Source organism: Gossypium arboreum, chromosome 9, assembly GCF_025698485.1.
Source record: "Gossypium arboreum isolate Shixiya-1 chromosome 9, ASM2569848v2, whole genome shotgun sequence".
NCBI classification, from domain to species: Eukaryota; Viridiplantae; Streptophyta; class Magnoliopsida; order Malvales; family Malvaceae; genus Gossypium; species Gossypium arboreum.
This window is the reverse complement of record NC_069078.1, coordinates 87,467,375-87,475,736: the sequence shown is the minus strand read 5'-3', so window position 1 is coordinate 87,475,736 and position 8,362 is coordinate 87,467,375. Positions and strand designations below refer to the sequence as shown.

Here is an 8,362-nt window from a genome sequence, read left to right as displayed (position 1 = left end):
TTATATTAGATATTATTTAAAATTCTAACAAGTGACATCCGAGCTTTGTCATGTTGAATCATTGAGAATGAATTGATTCTTTATTAATTTTGGATTGATTCGTTTTTCTTTTTTAATTTTATGGATTTGATATTTTAATTATATATTATGTTGAATCTTTGAGATTCTTGATAAATTTTGGGTTTTGATTCTTTAAATAAAGCTTTAAGGTTTTATAAATATAATCTAGTCTAATATTTGCATATGTTATTCGAAAGATGAAGGTTTATTTATTTATTTATAATCAATTGATAAAAATTGATTTGTGAGATTTCTTTCTCTTCTCTTCACACAATTATTTTATAAATTTTGGTTAAAGTCATTATTAAATTAAAATTACAGACTTACAACTTTTTACAATTGAAGAATTCCAATTGGGTTGTATAATTGTTTTTGAAAGATAGTTCACTTGATAATCGAATAAATGAATGTTGGTAGGATATATTTTTTCGCACTATTTGTTTTAAATTTTTGTTTGTAGTTGAATATATATAGAATCATCATCCTTTATCTTTATTTATAATGAATTATATTCACCATTGAATTCAATTTATATATATGAATGATTACTTTTGGTTTCTTTTATAATTATTTTATGTAAGTTTTAGTCTTTATGGAATCGACTAAAATTAAAATATTTGGTATTATTTTTTTAAATATGGTGGCTATGAATTTTCATAGTTATAAAGAGTTTTATATAATTTGGGATTCTTTTTATATTTTGTGGTTATGGATTTTTTTCTAGTATTTGTGCGTATAAAGAAGTTTTATGATAATGTCTTTAGTCATGAATATAAATTTGAGTTTACATGAAATATGTAAGGCAAGCCATATTAGTTTTATATTTGTGTACGTGTATATATATTATATGCATATCAATGATTTTGAGGATTAATGCATAATTATAGTTTGTGTGAACATGTGTTTATAACCATTATTCAATAAGATATCTTTTATAGTTTAATTGGTGAAATTAAGTTTTGATGTATATCATTGAAGTTAATTTTTTTTGTTATGGTTATATATTCAATTTTATGGGTGCTTTGGTGCAAATTCATGTCAACTATATACAAATTTTAATATTTTGGTTTTAAATTTGGTTATATAATCGTAGGTTTTGGCATCTTATGGTTCCAAATATTTGGCTAAATTATGATGATATGGTTTATTGTATGAATTATGGGATATGCCAACTATTATGATTTTGTTTTTTGAGATTTATTGGCTTGAAAATATTTTTCAAGTATTTATGTGAATATCTGTTTAATCATAAATACAACTTTGGATTTACATGGTAAATTCAGAGTAAGTTTTTCTATTTGATTATGAATACATGTATATGCGTGAATTGCTTTGGTGTTTTTATCCATGCCAAAATTATGAATACATGTGCTTGTTAATTATTTGGCTTTGAACCATTACATTATTTCTGTTTGGTTTTGATATATATGATTTTAGAACAAAAAGAAGAAGAAATAGTCCAAAAATTAAGGTTTCAGCTTTTTATTGCATTGTTAAGACAACCTTATTTTGGGTTATTTTTGAGTCTATAAAGTAATAAAAAATAGTTTTGACATTTGACTATTAGGAAATTTAAATTTGAATATTGGTATGTTTATATATATTTTAAAATAATTTAATTGAAGTAAAAAGTCACCAAAGTGATTTCTTTGTATAAATTATTTTGTTTTAAAATATAAAAGTTTGTGTGCATGTAACTTAAGTTATGTTGATATTGATCGGCCCAAATGAAGGTTAATAATATTACATGTATAACTATGGTGATAAACATGTGACGATTATTCGATTTTACATGTGAATAATAAATTGGCCCAAAGGAAGATTTATTGTTCAACATGTTTTTATTGTCAATGTTTGATTACTACAACAAGATATCACTTATATGTTAATATTTTTTCCAAAGATGAAATATTAATGAAGTGTCTGATATCTTAAGATGAGGTTTACCTTTATTCAAATTATTTTGGTTTAAATTTAAAGTCTTATGTGAGGTTGTTTATGGTTTAAGATTTATTCAACTATTATTATATTTGCCAACATCATTGTATGTTGTTTTGGGATAAATATATATACATATATATACTATTATCTTTTAATTTGATTGAAAGATGAACTTAAAAGAAATATTTTGAAACAAATAAATTCAGATTTTGACTTTAGGTTTTAATTAAGGATGTCTAATATTTTTAAATAAATTAGTTGAAACAAAATGCCGCCAAAGTGACCTCTTTTGTGTAGATTAGTTTATTTAAAATATCAAGATGGTTATATGTTTTTTGTGATTCATGCGTTTATTAATTGACCCAAAGGTAAGTTAATATTTGACAGAATTACAACGACATCTGTGATGATAAATGTGTGGCAATTATAAGGTATTTTATGTGAGCAATAAGTTAGTCCAAAGATTAATTAATTGTTTGACATAGTTTATTGTCAATGTTTGATTGCTACAACAAGAGTACTGCTTACTGTTAATATTACTGTCCAAAGACTTGATATTAATGTAGTGTTTGGTATATTGAGATGAGATTAGCTATTATCTTGAATTTATTGTTTACTTATGAATATTGATGTGAGCTTATGTTTTGTTCTATATTCAACTAATTCATCTTCTATTGCCACAATATCTACTAATATAAATTCTATACACATGCTTAATAGGACTAATTTCAATGAATGGAAAATGCACTTATTTATAGTGTTTGGCTGTATGAACATAGACCTTACACTAAGGGAAGAACTACTCATACCTCTCATTGCGGAAAGCACCCTATGTTAAAAGGGATTTTGAGAGGTGAGATCGTTAAAATTGCATGAGTCTAATGATCATGAAGTACAACATTTTAGAAGCCTTTAGGGGCAAAGAATCTAAAAAGATTACTCAGGCCAAAGTTTCCTTGACGAAATTGAGAAACATGTTGCTAAAAACGATAATGTTGAAATGACATCACTTCTGACTTCTTTGATGTCTATAAAGTATAAGGGTCAAGGAAATTTTGAGCGATCTAAGGGCTATGAGTTTTATGATTCTACAATTAAGAATATTTTTAGAAGAGAATTGCAACATTCTTTGAGGATGTTGAGTTTTGGGGGGAGAAATAAGGTTAGAGACATTACTTTTGAGGAGGAATTAGATTCTAACTCAGTTCTTATTATCACTTTTGATGATGTTAGATTCTCATGTCTATTATTGATTAAGAAGTGAATCTAGAATCTCAATAAGACAATGTTGAACAACTCCTTATTCAAGATGAGGTAATTGTTCCAGAAGAACAAACTCAACAACCTCAAGAATGAATGTCATTAAAAAGGTCCACTAGAGAAATGGTTATAATGGCTTTAGTGGAATATTTTGACATAAAGCTACATCAGATGAATATTAAGTTAATGGTTTCTCAATGGTAACATTGATCATACATTTATATGGTGCAATTAGAAAGCTTTGTGTCTAATGATGCAAAGTTAATGATTTGTAAAGAACTTCATCTATGTGCTTAAGCAAACTTCTCGTCAATAATATTACAAATTTTACCAAATGATTATCTTATTCGGTTTAGAGATGAATTTTATTGATAATCATATATGCCATAAGTTTAGTAGGAGTAAGGTTCTATATTTGGGTTTATATGTTAATGACATACTGCTTGTCAATAATAAGTATAGCCTCAATCAATGCCCTAAGAATGATTTTGAAATTACAAAAAAAAATGCATTAGATTTTTTACATTTTAGCAACAGAAAGTCTAATGTATGTTCATGTTTGTATACATTAGAATATTATGTACACTATTGGGATGTTAGGCAGATATTTTAAGCAACCCTGGTTTGGACCATTGAATAACATCCAAGAGGGTTATAAGGTATTTTCAGAGAACAAAAGATTACATGCTCACATATCGGAGATCTAATCAGTTAGAGATCATCAGGTATACAGACTCTTATTTTGATGGAATATGGATACAAGATTTTGTAACTAAGGTGCAAATTGTAAAAACAAATTGCATCTTTTATTCCAATAGCAACAGGAGCACATCAAAGTCAAAACACGTAGACTTTAAGTTCCTTGTTGTTAAAGTAAAAGTTCAGAGTGGTTAGGTGCCTATAAAGCATATTAGGACAAACTCCATAATTGCGGATCCGCTTACTAAGAAACTACACCTAAGGTTTTATAAGAGCACACTACTCATATGGGTGTAATGTCATTTAAAGGATATTTGGTTTTAGTGTGAGTTTGTATTTTTTAAATGCTTTTATGTTATAGACACATTTTCAGTTCAAAGATATTAAGTTTATTTTCTGCAGAAATAAAGTTTATTTGGTTTATTCACATTCTGATTTTGGTAAAGTTTGATCTCACTAAGGAGGACCAGTTGGAAATAGACATGTTTAGATCATATTGTATGTAATTTCCATGATACACATCTATACTTGATCTATGTCATTTGGTTGTGTTAATATACGTAATCATGGATGGATTTAGTTACGATATATGTAATGAAAGTCGCCTTGGTTCTATGTTAACATAATTAATGGAAGAGATTGTTCGGAATACTTTTTGGATATGACAGTAAAATTTTGAGCTCATAAGGTTATATAATGACATGTAATTATAGAGTAATTAGTATATATATGTGGTCCAAGTGGGAGATTGTTGGAAAATATGGACATCACATATATAATAAGTGTAACACCCCTCGCCCGCATCCGACGTTAGGATGGGGTTCGAGGTGCTACCTGACTTTTACTAACACTTCCATACTAAACAGGGCCATGAAATCTCAAATAATTAAAAACTTTTATTTTCATATACAATCTGTCCCATATACGGGCTTACGAGGCCCAAAACATACATCCGGAGTGGTTCGGGACCTAACTGAGAACTCATGAAAAACTTAGAAAATCTCTTGCATCAAGGCTTTATACGCCCGTGTGGGTATAGAGCACACGCCCGTGTGCTAGGGACACGCCCATGTCCCAAACCCGTGTCCAAAAACCTGGACAAATACAAGGCTATTTTCCAAGCCATTTTGTCACACTGACAATAGGTACACGCATACTTATACAATAACATACAACATGGCAAAATTAGGTACTTAAACATTCCTAACATGTCATGATTATGGCAATTTCACATGCAATAGATATCATAGATTTTACTCACATCTTTACCACGTTCATACTATAATCATTATAAACTCATCACATAATACCATAGCACATGCATGCATAATTAAAATAGATTTACAACCTCATAATCAAAATAGGCCAACACATATGGTTAAAGCCATATCACATACTCTAATATTTAAACTCCTATACATGCCATAGGCTCAAAGTACTTGAAATCACTACACCAATAGAGTTAGCTTGACAGTGTGATAATATCTCTGACGGCCTCCAACCCGAGCTAACCTGGAAACTCTAGAAAACATGGAAAAGAAGTGGGAGGTAAGCTTTCGCTTAGTAAGTTCATATGAAAATAATAAGCAACTCATTAACTTGTTTTATCAATGTTTACAACATATTCTCAAGTTCACTACAAGCTGTCTTTCTGAGCAATGGTCACTAAATTATTTATATTTGGAGCTATAAAACTCCGAATTAAGTTCCGTTAATTTTCCCTGAAACTAGACTTATTTTCCTTTCTTCCATAAAATTTCCAGAATTTTGGTTAAGCCAAATAGTACAGTTTATTCCTCAAAGTTACCCTTTATTCACTGTCTGACAGTTCCGACCCTTTTGTACTAAAGTTCGATTATCTCATAGTATAAGACTCAAATAATGTTCTTGTCTATTTCTCTTAAAACTAGACTCATATGTCTACTTACTAATTTTTTTCTAGAATTTTTGGTTGGGCCAATTAGTACAGTTTATTAGTTAAAATCTCCCCTATTTCAGGGTATGACCACTCTAACCCCTGTGCACTACAAACCGAATTTCTCCATGTACAAAATTCCAAAGACTATTCCGTTATTTCCCCTAAAAATAGACTCAATAAGGAATCCATGCATGTAAGGTATGACTCTTAATAATTTTTGTACAATTTTTGGTGAATTTCTAAAGTCAGAACAGGGGATCTCGAATTCATTCAGACCCTGTTTCACAAGAATTCAAATATCACACAATATGGAATTCTTTTTCTTCCCTTGTTTCTTTCATGTGAAAATAGACTCATTAAGCTTTAATCCCATATTTTATTCTGCCTCTAACTCATTTTCCACTATTTTTAGTGTATTTTCAAAGTTACACTATTGCAGTAACTTAAATCTGTCAAGGCTAAATTACTCATTCATGATCATTGTTCACAAAATTAATACAGCATCGTTTGTATAATCATCACCGAGACATTCATATCACATTTTCATTTACCATCTTACCATATTGTTGTTATGTCGAGTTTTCAACCCGAGGGTTACGTACATACCTGTTCAAAGTATCCATTTTATAACATTTACCAATACGTCCCTTTCATCTCGAGTATTCCTCCATTTGAGTGGAATTTTACCCGTTGAACACATCGGAATATAATTCGGATACATGGAAAGTTTGCGCATAAGTGCCACATATGTAGCCAAGCTACCATGTAACCCGCCCATAAGTGAACTCGGATTCAACTCAACGAGCTCGGGCGTTCGCATCCATAAGTGAACTCAGACTCAACTCAACGAGCTCGGATGCCTAGTTACATCTCACGAACTCAGACTCAACTCAACGAGTTCGAACATTCGCATCCATAAGTGAACTCGGACTCAACTCAACGAGTTCGGATGCTCAACCATCCTAGTGACTTGGCACTTGTATCCTAATCTATTCCTAAGGTTCAAACGGGATTTTCCTCGAACACATATCCTTTCCATCTTCCGTAAAATACCGAAACCAATACTCGGTAGCACTTTATATTCAACAGATAATACACATAACTTGCATTTTATTCGAAAATAACCACAAAACATATATTTCATGATAAAAATCAGCATATCATATATTTAACATCAATAACTTAAAAATAAAAATTATGCTACATTATTTACACATGAACTTACCTCGATACCACAAAGGTGAAAAAAAAAGACGTAATTATCCCTTAATCGATTTCTTTCCGTTCTAGGTCCAAATGTCGATTTTCATCATCTAAAATATCACATTCAACTTATTAAAACAATGTACTGATCAAATTAGTCCATTAACACACTTGGGCAATTTTTACAATTTTGCCCCTATATTTTGCCAAAATTACCAAATTACCCCTAGGCTCGTAAAATAATTTTTATCACTTTTCTTTACTCCTTGAGTCTAGATGAACCATTTTCATAACTATAGCAATTCATAATTTCAACTATTTCACACATTTACAACTCATTTTACAACTTAGCAATCTAGCCATTTTTAAGGTGTTTTCATGCAATTTCTTTCACAAAAGTTGTTTATTAGACAACTAGGACTCATAATCTTCCATAAAAACACAGAAAACAACACATTTAATCTCATGGCAAAACCCTGGACTCTTCATCATTTTGCAAAATAGTCCCCTCTTATGAAAGCTCATGCTTTAGGGATTCCAAAAATGTAAAAATCATCAAGCAAAGACATTAAAATCACTTACAAGCAAGGGAAATATGTTGCTGAAATTTTCCAGCTTCAAATCCCTTTCTTTGCTGCATATTTCGGTGAAGGAGTAGAGAAAAATGATAGCTTTTTCTTTTTGACTTGTTAATAATAAAACTAGTCAAAATTGGTGACCAAATTTCACATAATTTTGACTTTTCAACAATTTTGTCTCCCATGGCCGGCCATCACACTTTCAATGGCCTAATTTCACTTTAAATACCCTAAATTTAAGATACAAGGCAATTTAAATACCCCCAATTTAAGATACAAGGCAATTTAACACCTTTAGGTATTAAAACACAACTTTTACCTTTTACGCGATTTAGTCCTTTTTCGAAATTGGACTAGAAATTGCTAAAATTAACTTACCAAAATTTACATGCACTTATAAAATTATATTATAACACATAAAATAATACTAAAATAATTTTCTCTGGCCTCGGAATAATGGTCTCGAAACTACTGTTCCGACTAGGCCCAAAATCGGGTTGTTACAATAAGGGTAATTACATGTTATTATTTACTATCATGATAGGCTAGCCCCAATTAAAAGTGATCTAATTTGGTTAAAATTTTATTGGGCTTTAATTATTAAATAAAGTATGGGTCAAATATGTGTAGATACTCTAGTAATTAAGTTCTAATCAAATTCTAATTAATGATGGGCTAATTAGAATTTGATTAGAACTAATAT

At 30.0% G+C, this 8,362-nt stretch overlaps 1 long non-coding RNA gene across 1 annotated transcript; it reads right to left on the bottom strand.

The window, feature by feature from the left end:
* Positions 1-5,186: 5,186 nt before the first annotated feature.
* Positions 5,187-7,191, bottom strand: LOC128280551 (uncharacterized). Its single transcript, XR_008270645.1, has 2 exons — positions 7,104-7,191; positions 5,187-5,481 (listed from the first exon to the last, which is right to left on the bottom strand). It is a non-coding gene; the product is annotated as an uncharacterized LOC128280551 (long non-coding RNA).
* Between the last annotated feature and the right edge of the window lie 1,171 nt (positions 7,192-8,362).